Here is a 15,626-nt window from a genome sequence, read left to right on the forward strand (position 1 = left end):
AGCGGCGGATTCAGGGAGTAGGCGGGACTAAAGGCGGGTTCTCGGGGCTGTCCACCAATAAGAGTGTGGTACATGTTCCCCGCGCGTCCCTCTCTTTGGAAAGCAGCAAAAACGTGGCAGACGAAGAAGAGGAGTTTAAAACATCTGACTGGGGCGGAGAGTCACCTCTAAAATCACATCTAAATCCAGAAATCAGACTTTTTAATGCACCTGTACAATATTCTGTGTTTTTTGCTCTATTCTCACTTCACCAATTGTCATTTTGCATTACTGTTTGTATATATATTCTGTTCCAGATGTGTAAATAGCTGTATAAACTTACATTTTTTGTATAGAAGTACTTTATTATTCTCTTTTCCTAATTGTTAGAGTGACATCAACAACCAAAACCAAATTCCTTGCATGTTGTGTACGTTCTTGGACATTAAAGCTGATTCTGACTCTGAAATTAAATGGCAAAACAGAAAATTAAAGCTCAAAATCTGAATTAAATTCAAGAAAAATCACAGTGAAATCAACCCTTCAGTCATCAGGTTTAATAATGTAATCTGATGTGTAAAGTGAGCAGCTCCCCCTGTAGGATTTTAAGTGCCTGCTCTGTACATCCAACCACCACAAAATGACAGCAAGAAGTCATAGAACGACCACAAAAAATGCAAAACTAACACAAAAAGACGAGTAGTGACACAAACATATCACAAAAAAACACAAAAATCACCACTAAATCATGCAAAGTGACAAGAAGGAGACACAAAACGACCACAAAAATCGGTCAAAAAGGAAAAAAAAAATATGACCACAATCTAAACAAAGACAAAACAGGGACACGTCGACCACAAATATATGCAAAATGACCACAAAAAAAATCACAAAACAAAAAAACAACGTTAAACAAACACAAAGAGACGAACAATGATGACAAAAATACACACAATGACCACAACAAGTTGCAAAACAAGCAGAAAAAGACGCAAAATTACCAAAAAAGACAAACAGAAAAAGACACAAACTGACTGCAAAAACTTGCTAAACGCCCACAAGGAGACACAATTATAACCACAATGAACATATCAATTAATCAGAGTTTATTTGTATAGCCCTTTACAACAGCCTAAAGGGTGACCAAAGTGCTTCACAGTAAAAAACAAGAAAATAACTTAAAAAATTAGACACAAAATAGTTGTTGGGCTCAGATGGAGTTCAGCTCGTTTGGTGTGCATCGTCCTGACATTGAAGCACGGAGGTGGGAGTGTGATGACATCAGGCAACATGGGTGCAAAACATCACAGAAAGACAAAACAATCAATTAAAAATAGAAAAAAATAGACACAAAATAACCAAGCAAAGCTCAACAAAATCTAAACAAAGGCAAAACAGAGACACAAAATGACCACAAACAGTCACAAAACACAGGACGACCACAAGAAGACACTTAATTATAACAAAAAGACGTAAAACAACCACAAAGAGACTCAAAACAAACCTGAGCAGGACTACCACAGTGAATGCATGGTCCTGGCGGGATAAAATAACAGCATTTAGTGTGTTAACCTCGTATTTAGCTCAGCTAACTGCTGTGATGTCTGCATGTGATAGGCTACGGATCGGAACCGGAAGTGGTCGGACAGTAATGTGATCATTGGTGAGGGTGTGGACGGAAGTGACCAGGTGAGGGATGGAATCAATCAGACACGTGCTGCAGATTGGCATCAAGCACGCGACCACCGAGCACGTTGAGATAACAGAACCAGACCCGGGTCAGGTCCAGGTTCTGGATTCAACTGTCCACACCGACACCAGCGTGGGAACCGGACCGGAGATAAAAACGTTTGTTCCACAGAGGAGTTTAGAAAGATGGATGAGATTTGATCCTGTCAGCTGACTCTGGAACTGCTGGTTCCGATGAGGATTCTGACCGTGGTGACCGTCGGGTGACCGTCGAGTTCTGGAGACTGGGACCGACCGACCTGTTGAGAATCGGAGAGGACGGAGCGGCAGGTGAACGGATGGACGGCGGTGAGGCGGCTCCACGTCTTCCCGTCCTGCCATCGGACCAGGAAGACCGGCGGGTTCAGGTTCCAGAGGATGGATTCTGTCCTGGACGGGTTCAGTCGGTGAAGTCCAATGGTTCATCTGAGAGCCTGATGTCCTTCCGGTAGGGAAATGTTTCTACTTTCTTTCTTTCCTCGCAGGTCATCGTGATGATGAACCTTAAAAACTTTAGAGTTGCTCTGTAGTCGCTCTTCTGGCTGCTTTATCTGACAACAAACTTAGTGATTAATGCCTAAAACCCAACATCCCATAATAGTTCCCATCCTGATAGCAGCCTGATGAATGCCGAGACGTCCCTGACCAGGACTACCAGTGAATGCTGAGTCCTGGAGTGGAAAAGGTCACATTAATAGATGCACCATAATATACCATAAATGCCTGCATTAATAATAAACCTTATTTCTATGGCAGCTTTCAAAAGCTGGCCTACAAAGTGCCGTACAAAACACTGAACAAAACGAAACCTCAAGTAACCCTTTGATGCGTAGACCACATGAGGAGATACCCATTTTCCATTGGATTTGGGTCATTTTTGACCCAGGTTATGCATCAAAGGGTTAAAAGATCTGTTAATTTCACCAGTAACTAAGCATCGGAGGAATACAAGTTATAGAAATGCTTGTTTAGTTGTGTTTTGCCTAAAAGTGTAGCACAAAACTTTGCTAACGAACATGAAAAGAAGCCTGATGGACGTTGGAACCACCACAGTGAATGCAGAGTCCTATCTCTTTGTGGTCATTTTATGTCTCTTTGTGGTTGTTTTTGCGTAATTTTGTGCTTGTTTGCCAACTTTTTGTATCCAATTTTTGTCTCTGTTCATTTTGCTTTTTTTGTGGTTGTTTTGTGTCCACTTGCAGTTGTTTTACCTATTTTTAAAGTTATTTCCCGTCTTCTTGTAATCGTTTTGCACCATTTTCTGTTTCTCTGTGATCATTTTGTGTTTTGATTTATTTTTGGTGCATCTATAAATGTCATCAACGCCTTTAGGATTCCTGCAGCCTCATATCATCACACTGCCACCTCCGTGCTTCACTGTCAGGCATAAAATGACCACAAAGAGACACAAAATGGCAACAAAGACACAAAACGACCACAAAGAGACACAAAACGACCACAAAGACACCCAAAATGACCACAAAGAGACGCAAAATGGCCACAGACACACAAAATGACCACAAAAAGATGCAAAATGACCACAAAGAGACACAAAATGAAAACAAAGACACAAAACGACCACAAAGGGACACAAAATGGCCACAGACACACAAAATGACCACACAAAGATGCAAAACGACAACAAAGAGACACAAAATGACCACAAAGAGACACAAAATGGCCACAGAGACAAAAAATGACCACAAAAAGATGCAAAACAACCACAAAGAGACACGAAATGACAACAAAGAGAAAAAAAATGGTAACATAGAGGCACAAAAAGCCAACAAAGACGCAAAACGACCACAAAGAGACACAAAACGACCACAAAGAGACACAAAATGGCCACAGACACACAAAATGACCACAAAAAGATGCAAAACGACCACAAAGAGACACAAAATGACAACAAAGAGACAAAAAATGACAACAAAGACACAAAATGGCAACAAAGACACAAAACGACCACAGAGACACAAAACGGCAACAAAGAGACACAAAACGAACACAAAGAGACACAAAACGGCCACGGAGACAAAAAGTGACCACAAAGAAACAAAAAATGACTTTACTGGGATTTATTGGTGTTAATCACACTCTATTCCAGTAATCTGAATATTTGTCGTGTTTTAAATACATACTGAAATGCTGAAATAACAAAGAACGAAGGAAAACTCTCAAACTGAGATGAATTCATTGTCATTTGTTGTTGATTAAAGTTTTATGGAGTGACTTTTAGCTGCTTTTTCCATAAAAAGTGACTGAAAAACAATGTAATTAGTATTAGAACCTTTTAAAATATCTGTTCTGAGTATGATTTAAACTCCAGATGTTTAAACCGCTGCAGCTCCATCCGTTCACCAGAAGAGGGCGCTGTAGTCTAACATTTGGTTCCTCACATGGAAGTTAAACAGCTTCAGGAAGAAAAAAAACAGGAAACCTCCGTTAAATTTAGCTTTAATTTCTCAAGATGAACAGATTCTAATGTCTTCACAGGTGATTTATGAAACAATCCAAATAAAAAAAACATAAATTCACTCTGAAAAGCAGATTTAATCAGAGGTTTTGGATGAAATCTATATTCTAAAACTGTTTAAATCACTAAAATCACTATTTTACAGACAGTTTTTTTTAAAAAAATTCATATATTAAGGACTGAAAACAGTTAAAACATTTCCTTGTTTTGTTAAATTACAGATAACTTTTAAAATCACTGTAAAAAAAGCATTAATTTACATTTTAACTCTAAACAAACAAACAAACCAAACCTGTAAATAACGTCCTCGTCTCAAATGTTTGACCATAAAAGTTCACCAAAGTCACTGAACTTTGGGGCGTCTGTATAGCTCAATGTGTTAAGCAGGTGACTCCTGTACAGGAGCTGCTCCCCAACGCAGCGACCCCGGTTCGATTCCCGCTCACAGCTCTTTGCTGGATGTCTTTCCCCGACTCTTCTCCCCTGTTTCCTGTCTCTCTCTCACTGCGCCTCTCCAGTAAAGCTGAAAAAAGGCCGAAAAAATAACTTAAAAAAAAAAAAACACAAACAAACTGTACTTCAATCAGCAGAAATCTCTCTTTATTTTACAGATATTTGCTGATATTTAAAATAAAAAATGAGAATATTAAGGATTGAAAAATGGTGTTGAAATACAGATCTGAAATTTGGTTTTAGATTGGTTTTGGACTTAGATATGGACTGGTTTAACATTTGCTTTTGGTCTGGTTTTGGTCTAATTTTAGACTTGGTTTTGGACTGGTCTAAGATTTGTTTTTAGACTGGTCTTGTACTGGTTTTGAACTTGGTTTTGTACTGGTTTAACATTTGCTTTTTGGTCTGGTTTTTGTCCAGGTTTGTGCTGGTTTTTGGACTTGGTAAGGGACTGGTTTTATCATTTGCTCTTTGTCTGGTTAGGGACTGGTTTTTGAATGGTTTTGGTCCAGTTTTTCTCTGGTTTTATACTGATTTTGTACTGATTTTGTGCTAGTTTTGGTCTGGTTTTGTAGTGTTTTTCTACTGGCTTTGTACTGATTTTGATCTGGTTTGTACTGATTGTGTACTCATGTAGGTCTGGTTTGTACTGGTTTTGTACTCATTTTGATCTGGTTTGTACTGGTTTTGTACTCATGTAGGTCTGGTTTGTACTGGTTTTGTACTGATTTTTGTACTGGTTTTGTACTGATTTTTGTACTGGTTTTGATCTCATTTTGGTCTGGTTTTGTACTGGTTTTGATCTCATTTTGGTCTGGTTTTGTACTGGTTTTGTACTGATTTTGTGCTAGTTTTGGTCTGGTTTTGTAGTGTTTTTCTACTGACTTTGTACTCATTTTGGTCTGGTTTGTACTGGTTTTGTACTGATTTATGTACTAAATTTTTAAATCTTACAGCTGAGGACCTCTTAAACTCTCACTAAACTTTGTTAGACTGAGCTAAACCCAAACCAGGTCTGGTGTTTAGATTATTTATTCTAATAATTGTTGAACAGATGATCATTTTCCAGTTTTCATGTCAGTAACAGACAACCATCAGTAGGGGGCGACGCTGGTCCATCACTCTACAAACACATTTCATTCTCATTCATTTCAGGACATTTTTATCACCTTCGATGACGTTTTTATTTCCAATATTCACATCTCTACTGATTGTCAGACTTTCAGCATTCAGTTTTCTTACATTTTTGCCTGTATTTCAAATCATTTGCTTTTTTTTGCAACATAATCAGTCTCAAAATGGAGCTTTTCTCCACAGAAGATCAACTAACGGACCTCATTTCAGGAACTAAGATTCTAACTCAACTCACTTTTGGTCAGAAAACCCTTCACACTTTCACTTTGTCATTTGAATATTATCCACTAAAGATGAGTTAACTCTTTAAAAATAAAATGATAAATAAGATAATTTAGAACTTTATTAACCCCAAAATGGAGAAAAATTGCAATAATGAGCGAATCAATGCAGCGATAAATAGAAAACCAATAAATACGATACAGAACTACACATGAACACAGAACTGAATCATTTTATTTTAGCTCACAAAGAGAAAAGTACTATTATTAGTTGGATTTTATTGGACAATTTTAAGTAAAAAGCCAAAAGCGACGGTAAAAAACTGGAAAATGAACACTGTTTAAAACAGAACTAAATTCAAATCGAATTTCTGACGTAATTTTACATGTGAGCATGTTTATTTTTGATGTTTTATGTTTAATACAGGATGTTTACACATAAAATAGTGTAATTATCTTTAAAAGAGTTTATTGGACAATTTTGGGTATGAAGCCATAGATGATGGTACAAAAAAAAGCAAAATAACCATCTAATGAAAAATTTCACTTCATTAATTTTTTTATTTTTTCATTTTTTCCATCGTTAAATATTTGTAACCTATAATATAGAATTTATACCCATAAATATAATTGAATAATATTAAAATACAAAAAACAAGGATAAATGATGCAGAAAAGTAGCATTATTACCTGGATTATAAAATTAAATTATTTAATTTTAACTTAACTTTACATGTGATCATGTTTGGTTTTTGATTTTTAAGTAATGGAGCTAAAAACTATGATTTAAAAAAAACAACTGGAAAATAACCAACTCTTAAAAATAACAATTTTCCATCAGCAAAATACCGAATTTAAACCTAATTTTGCATGTGTTCCTGTGCATTTTTAAAACATAATTTTAATATTTAATAAATTATATTTACCTATAAATGTGGTTGAATAATGTTAAAATATAAACTTATTGTTTTCAACAATTTTATTATATTATTTTCAATAAAAAAATAAATTAAAAACTGAAAATAACCGCCTTAACTATGAAGCTAAAAGTGACTAAAAAGCGGGAATATAGCACCTTATTAAAAAAAACTATCTTTTTCTATCATTGAATTTTAGCTTCAATTTACATGTGGTTCTCTGCATTTTTAAAAATTGATTTCTAATGTTTAATGAAGGATATTACCTGTAAATACAGTTGGAAAATGTTATAAAACAAAAAAGAAGAGAGAAAAGTACCATTATTAGTTGGTATTAATCATTTCTGGCATTTTCCAGTAGTTTTTAGCTTTTTACTTAAAATTGTCAAATAAATCCAGCTAATAATAGTAATTTTCTCTTTTTTTATTTGTGTTATCACATCATTCAACTATATTTGTAGATAAATATTCTTTATTAAGAATTAGAAATGATTAAAAAACAAAAAATATACAAGATCACATGTAAAATTAGGTTTAAATTAAATATTTTAATCATGAAAAATTCCATTTTTTGTACAAAATGGTTATTTTCCATTTTTTTACAGTCACTTTTGACTTTTTACCTAAAATTGTCCAATAAAATCCAACTAATAATGGTTCTTTTCTCTTTATTTGTATTATAACATTATTCAACTGTACTTACAGCTAAATATAATTTAATAAACATTAAAATATCAAAAATAAACGTGATTACATGTAAAATTAAGTCAGAAAATGTATTTTAGTCAAGAAAATTTGCATTATATTTTTTAAACAAAATGGTTCTTTTCCAGTTTTTTACCGTCACCTGTGGCTTCATACCTTAAATTGTGTAATTAGCTCTTTTATAGATAATTTTAACTATTTTTATTAAACAACAAATATATATATAACAACAAACATGATTACGTGTAAAATGAAATCAAATGTGTATTTTAATGAAGGATTTTTAATTTTTTTAATGACATGGTTATTTTAATTGAGGATTTTTTTTTTTTTACCCTTTTTTAACAAAATGTTTGTTTCCTGCTGCTTTCCGGTGTTTTTTCTTCCAGCTGCTGGAATATTTCAGTTTTCTGCTCATATTTTTACAGTTTTCACTTAAAGTTCGACGCTTCTCAGAGACGAACGAGATTTGGGGCGTAACCTCGCGATACCCCCCCCCCCCTCCACACCCTATCTCTCTCTCCGTCCAGGGGGCGATCAAGCGGCGGGGATGACGGGAGTCCGGCCGGTCATCCGGAGCAGCGCACCGAGCCACCGGCGCACCGACAGTCCGCCGCGGCCGTGAACGAACAAGTCGACACTTTTCCCGTCCAGAGATCCGCGGAGAGACGCAACAAGCTGGAGGCTCCTGGATCCTGAGCGGGACGAAGAGAAAGTCGGAGCCGCTTTTTGGGGGGATTACCGGGGACCAGCGGAGCCGGTCCCGGAGGATTAAAGTTGGGAGGATGCCGGGGGAGCAGTGAGCGGCCCCGGTGACCCACTCAACGCTGCGTGGATTCTACCGTGAGGACGGAACCGGAGGAGACGCGGTCCGGTCGACTCGGTGCGCCTCCGGAGCGGAGATGGTTTGACGCAGATTTTCCCCGCAGGAGTTTCACATGTGAGTACTTTTAAACCCTCTCCTGTCCCCGAGCGAATCCCGGAGGTGGAATCTGTGGAAAAACACCACATTTTACCCACTTTCCTGCGTGGAAATCCAACTTTAACTGAACCGGCTTCTGCGTAAAAACGAACCAAAATGTCTCCAAATGCGCAAAAAGCCGCTCGTTTCTGCGCGTTTCTCTCCCGGTTCTCTGGCTTCCTGCGGCTGTTTTCAGACTCTTTCCCTCCAGAGATTCGCTCTTTTTCCTCCGTTCCTATGCAACCCGGCTCCCCGGCAGCCGAGCCGAGCCGAGCCGAGCCACTTTCCATTAATTACTGTGTTTATGTGAGCAGATTGATTCCATCCTCGGTCTTTTAGATTTTCTGGCTCTTTTCCTGCGTTCTGCTCTTTCTGAACTTTATCCAGTAACTCCGGGTTTCTCTGGGTTCTTTTATTTTCATTTAAAGCTGATATTTCCTCTGGTAGAGGCAGAATCCAGTAGATTTCTTCGGTTCTTGGTGATTCTGGGATGTCAGTGAGGATCTGCTGAGTGTCTGTGATGCTGCTGGAGTGTTTATTCCTGGATTACTGCTAATTGTGGTGGATTTATTCACAATTTCAGCTCGTTTTCTGTGTTTATAGACTGAAGTTTTACAGCAGTTTAAGCAGAAATCAGGAACCAGACGGGTTTTGTTTGTCTTAAAGAACCAAGTAATGAGTCAGGAGGATAATTAGTCAGCAGATGAGGCAACAAAACAAAACAAATTCACATTTTAGATGTTTAAATCTGCAAATATTTGCCTTTTTTCCTCTATTATCCTGTTAAAACCCCACATGGACTCAGAATCTTGGTCTTTCTGTGTTTCTGACGATTCCACTGAGTGTTTCAGCTCCAGTTTGATCCAGAATCAGGAACCAAACGTCTGGTTTTTAGTATTATTTTTGCATAATTTACGTGCAAGTTGTAAAAAAAAATTAGCAATGTCACCTTAAGATCTAAAAAAAACCCAGAATATGACAGTTTTTCAGCTTATAGAGAAAAAAAAGCAGCAAATTCCCATTATAGACAATTAAATCTGTAAATATTTGCCTTTTTTATCATTATTTTCTCTACAAAGGAGCTCCCAGAATCCTCATCTCTCTGTGTATCTGATGAATCGACTGATAATTTATATAATTTACGTGCAAATCTGTAAAAATGTGCAGGTGGTATCAGAAAAAGCAAAAATTATGCATCAGCAATGATCACCTTAAGGTCTTAAAAAACAAAAAGCAAGCAAAAAAAAGCAGCAACTTCACTTCATAGATGTTTAAATCTGCAAATATTTGCCTTTTTTCCTCTATTATCCTGTTAAAACCCCACATGGACTTAGAATCTTGGTCTTTCTGTGTTTCTGACGACTCCACTCAGTGTTTCAGCTCCAATTTGATCCAGAATCAGGAACCAAACGTCTGGTTTTTATTGTTTTGGTTTTTTTTGCATGATTTACTTGCAGATCTGTAAAAAAGTGCAGCCAGAAAAACAAAAATGAAAAATTGTGCATCAGTAGCAGTCAATTCTCAGCTTATAGAGCAAAGAAAAGCAACAAATCCTCCTATTAGATGTTTGAAATCTTCAAATATTTGCCTTTTTTTCTCTATTTTCCTTCAATCGACTCTCAAATCAGCACCTTTCTGATGAATCGACAGATAATTTATGTGCAGATCTGTAAAAATGTGCAGCCCGAAGAAGAAAAAGCAGAAATCGTGCATCAGCAATGATCACCTTAAAGACTAAAAACCCCAAAATATGAACATTTCTCAGCTTATAGAGCAAAAAAGCAGCAAATTCACATTATAGACATTTCAATATGCTTTTGGACAAATTTTGTGCCATTTTGGACCAGTTTTGAGTTGTGGTGGAATTTCATGTAATTTTAGTTTTTTTTTTCCAGACAAAAATGTTCTAGAGAATTTTTTATTATTTTATTTTTTGAATTTAATGTCTTTTAGGATAATATTTGAGTGAATTAGAACAGTTTGCATCATTTTGGACACATTTCCATGAGAGAATTTTACATTTTTTGATATTTTAACAGGTTAAAAACATCCATGTAGACGTTTTGAGTGATTCTCAACAAATTTGGATTATTTTTAGAGACATTTCTTATCAGCTTGGACACATTTTGTGTCATTTTGGGCCAATTTTGGGCAACTTTTGCATCTTTTTGGACCATTTTTTGAGTTGTTCATGTAATTTTAGTTTTTATATAGACAAAACTGTTCCAGCGGAGGATTACATTTTTTAAAAAATTCATTCATTGAACTTGTCAAATTTTTGCTTCATTTTATCCAAAGCTCTTTCCAGTACAGTGTATTTTGGGTTATTTTGACAAATTCTTTGTAATTTGGGGCAAACTTTTTGTCATTTTGGACTAATTTTCGGTTATTTTGACAGATTTTGTGTCATTTTGGACCATTTCTGAGTCGTCTTGGTCACATTTTGACTCGTTCTGAACAAGTTTGGAGTCAATTTGGACACGCTTTAAGTTATTTTGCACACAGAAGAAACAGTTTCCAGTAGAGGAATTTTATTTTTTGATATTTTAACAGGTTAAATATTAAATTTAGAAGTTTTTTGGTGATTTTGGACTCATTTTCATTCATTCTGGGGCATTTTTGATTCAGTTGGAACACATTTTGTCTTGTTTTGTGTGTCATTTTCGACCAGTTTGGATCGTTTTTTGAACTAACTTTTTGCGTTTTTCGTCCCAGTTTGCTGCTTCCTGCTGGCGTCCAGGTGAACTCAGGTGTGTTTTCAGCTGCAGCCGACTCTGAACGGAGCTTGTTTCTAGCGGACAGCTGCCGTTTCGACACGTCGAGCCGCCGCAGCGACGCAACAGGTGCAGCTGGCCGGCATGCGTGGCATTGCTGCGAGTGTTTGTGTGTCTGTGTGCAGGTGATGTTGGCGTCGCTGTTTGTTCAGCTCTGACCTTTCAGAGACACAAGCTGCTGCGTGACCGACGACAAAACCGGCTTTTTATCTGCAGCTCTGAGCAGCGAAAGGCTCCGAACGGAAGCTTTTCATCTGAAAACCAGCGAAGCTCCAAACAGGCTTCCAGCTGCTTTATTTCTCATTCAGTCTTATAAAGAATTAAAGCTGCAAACACTTTTAGAAAAGTTTTTTTATTCGAGGAAACACAATAAATGAAAATGTGTCCAAATGGAGTTGAAACTTGTACAAAATAGGTCAAAATGTGTCCTAAACAACTCAGAAATGGTCCCAAATGACACAAAATATGTCAAAATAACTCAAAAGTTGCCCAAAATTTCAGAAAATTTCCATGATAAAGCTGAAGCTACATGTCAAAGCTGCATGCTAAAGCCTCATTTTAAGGCTACATGCTAATGCTACATGTTAAAGCTCCTCGGTGAAGCGGTGACTCAGTGGTGATGCTACATGCTAACGCTGTTCATTAAAGCTATTTGTTAAAGCTACATGCTAACGCTACTTGTTAAAGCTCCTCAGTAAAGCGGTGACTGAGCACTTGCTAACTGTAAATGCTAAAGCTACTTCGTGATGCAGTGACTTAGTGCTGAAGCTACATGCTAAAGCTACATGCTAACGCTACATTTTAAAACTCCTCAGTGGTGAAGCTACATGCTAACGCTACATGCTAAAGCTCCTCTTTGAAGCGGGGACTCAGTGGAATCTCTAAAACTGTAGATGACATCCACGTCAAAAATTTGAATTTTCTAAATGTTAATTTGTTTTTTACAAAATTTAAATCAGCAAAAAAAATCTTTATTTCACAGATAATTTAAAGGGAAAAAAAGGTACATTAAAATGAAAATTAATTATAATAATCATCAAATAATTTTTCAAATGTTACTTTACAGATTTTTTACATTTTGTTAAATTAACGGAAAGAAACAGTTGAATTATTTTAAAAATAAATATAAAAATTCGAATATTTCATTAAGAAAAACACACAAAAATACAGAAAAATTCCATGAATTTTTGTCTTTTGTCCATTGCTCACAGCTGAGTCGATAAAATGTCGTCCGTTGGTTCGAGGAGTGAAGAATTTTTAGTTTTTTACAGAATCTGCTTCCAGCAAACTGTTTAATTTTGGCTATACTTTGTGTGTACTTTTTGTTGTTTTGTGTCTGTTTTTGTCATCTTTTTTTAGTTTGTGTTGTTTTTGTCTTATTTATACTATTTATACTGTTTCTATGTAGAATTGCTGAAATATATTCTGTAAATCAACAGAAAGGGGGAGAATTATTTAACTTTTTTCATTCCTTAATGTACAAAATTTTCCTTTGACAATTTTTTTGTTCAATTAAAAACAGTAAAAACTTAAAACACCAAAATGAGACACAAAACAAAATAAATAAGACAAAAGGACGAACGTACGACACACCACCCGAAATGATGAAATTTAGACACAAAACGACAAAAACGAGACACAAAATTATCAAAACAAGACTAAACTCAAGAATCTAAAGACAAAATAAACAAGTTGAGATACAAAATTGAGACAAAAAATGAGAAATAAAACCATCAGAATGAGACACAACGACATAAACGACCTAAAATGATGAAAATTATTTAGTTATTTTGTATTTAATTTTGGGGTTTTTTGTGTCCAAATTTTGTCATTTTGTGTTCAATTTTGTAATTTCGTGTCTAAATTTTGTCTTTCTGTGTCCAAATTTTGTCTAAATTTTGTCTTTTAGTGTCTAAATTTTGTCTTTTTGTGTCCAAATTTTTCATTTTATCAAAATTTTGTCTTTTTGTGTCCACATTTTGTCATATTTCGTCAAAACTTTGTCTTATTGTCTCCAACTTTTGTCTTTTTGTGTCCAAATTTTGTCATTTTATGTCTAAATTTTGTCATACAGATTATGACAGAAAATGACAAAATTTAGACACAATTAACAAGACAAACTCAATAAACTAGCAACATAATAAACAAATCCAGACACAAAATGACAAAAATAAATTACAAAAATTATGGAAACAGGTTTCAGGAGGGAAGAATTTTTTGTTTTTTACAGAAAACTGTTTATTTTTGATTTTCTTGAATTATAGTGATCTGAAGCTGGAATTCTACACGATGAGTTCGAGAACCGTTGTAAACGTGAACGTCTGCTGATTTTTACAGCTTCTTGCCCTGACATTTGCTGTAATTTTGTAGATTTTCTTTCTAAAAAAACAGCCTTTCAGACGCAGTGTCGGGGTTGGGAAAATTGAAACTGTGCCGGCGTTCTTGGCAGGACTCGGTTCTTTAAAAACCAGCTGTGATATTGTCTAATAGCGGCTACAGCGGTGAGTCACGTCCAGCGAAATACCAAAGAGCAGCATGTGTCAGCGCTAACACACTCCGACAGCCTCGTCTCACTAAGTGACTGTCGAAGGAACAAAGAGGCCGAACTCTCGCCGCCACAAAGACGAGAAAAAAAACACAAAAACAGCACAAAAAAATCCACAGATTTTCCTGCAGCAGAGACAGGAGAGCCACGTGACGGATGTTTTCAGTGTCACACGAACGCCTCTCGGTATGGTCGGGCTGCAGTTTTCATTTTTCAGGCGCTTCCACCTCAAGCCTCGGGCGCTTTTTCTTCTTCTTTCTGCTTCTTCCTGAGAAAAACTCTGCAGCTGTTCGGCCAAAATAAGCTCCTCGCTTCGTTTTGTTGTTTCAGACATCCCAGTGAGCAGCGAACGCACCACAGAGAGTGACTGAAGGATATTTAATGTTTTCAAAAAGGTTCCTTAAAGGTTAAAAATTCACACGGAGAACCACAAAATGACAACGTAATGAAAAAAACAAAGACAAAATCACAACCAGAGACAGATACTGTTAAAAACAATGGTCCATGAACTACTCATCTTAAGCCTGAAAGCATAAAATTTCATCAAAATCACCAAATTTTTCATGTTTCCTTATAAAATTTGCCTTAAACCGAAAATTTGCCTCAAACCGGAACAAGAAACACAAATTTAATAGAAATAGTTCTGTATCATCAGTAATTTCTGTGTTTTTTGGTCTCTTTGTGCTGTTTTTGTGTTATTTGTTCTACATTTTATGGAATCTTTTGGCATTTTAGCATCTTTTAGTGTTGGTTTTGTGTTGATTTTTACAAAATGGCAAAATTTGGACACAAAATAACAAAAATAAGATTCAAAATGACAAAAATTTTGACACAAAACGAAAAAATTGCAGACATTAGAGACAAAAAAACAAATTACAGCACAAAATGAAAAAAATTGGACACAGAAAGACTACATTTTAGACACAAAATGGCAAAATTTTGTCATGAAATGACAAAATTTAGACACAAAAAGACAAAACTTAGATAAAAAAGACAAAATCTTGACACAAATGACAGAAACTAGAGACAAAATAAACAAATTATGACACAAAATGACACAATTTGGACAAAAAATGACAAAACTTAGAGACAGAATGACAAAGTTTGGAGACAGAATGACAAAAGTTGGACACAAAAATACTCAATTTAGACACAAGATGACAACATTTGGACACAAAAAGACAAAATTTGGACACAACAAGATAACATTTTGACACAAAATGACAAAATTTTGGTTTTGGACCACGATGAGTCCAAACACCGCGGGATGATTAAAGATCTGATGATTCTGTATGTTTTTACAGTTTCTAGCTGATAAATGTTGCTGATGGAGGTGAAGTTTTTCTGTTCAATGTTGAGTTTTGGCTCCGTTAGTTCAGCCGTCGTCACGTTTCTCTTTCTGGGGATCGATAAAGTTTTTCTGACTTTGACACACGGCTCCCTGGTAACCGTGGCAACAGCAGAACCACAGCGACCAGCGGAGACTCTTCAGGACGTTTGTTCTAAATTACCGCCGAGACTTTGGGCTTTCAGATGACGTTAAAAGTTTCTCGTCAAACGTCGAGTCGAGGAGCAAAAAGCTCCCAGAGGAGGAGAAGTTTGAAGTTTCTGCTTTTAGTTTAAAGCGCCACAAACAAACAAACTTTATTCACTAAATCACACAAGCGTCTCTGTGGAGTTTCTGTGGGAGGAGGTTGGGGCGGATGGAGTTTATGAAACAAAAATACTTTCAT

At 36.2% G+C, this 15,626-nt stretch overlaps 1 protein-coding gene across 1 annotated transcript in view; it reads left to right on the forward strand.

Annotated features, from left to right (window-relative positions):
• Positions 1-8,150: 8,150 nt before the first annotated feature.
• The window catches only part of scn5lab (sodium channel, voltage gated, type V-like, alpha b), a 176,932-nt gene continuing 169,456 nt past the window's right edge, over positions 8,151-15,626 (forward strand). The window contains exon 1 of the mRNA XM_055007041.1: positions 8,151-8,553. The gene's annotated coding sequence lies outside the window, so the exon portion shown is untranslated. The remainder of the gene's footprint in view (positions 8,554-15,626) is intronic.

Source organism: Amphiprion ocellaris, chromosome 22, assembly GCF_022539595.1.
Source record: "Amphiprion ocellaris isolate individual 3 ecotype Okinawa chromosome 22, ASM2253959v1, whole genome shotgun sequence".
NCBI classification, from domain to species: Eukaryota; Metazoa; Chordata; class Actinopteri; family Pomacentridae; genus Amphiprion; species Amphiprion ocellaris.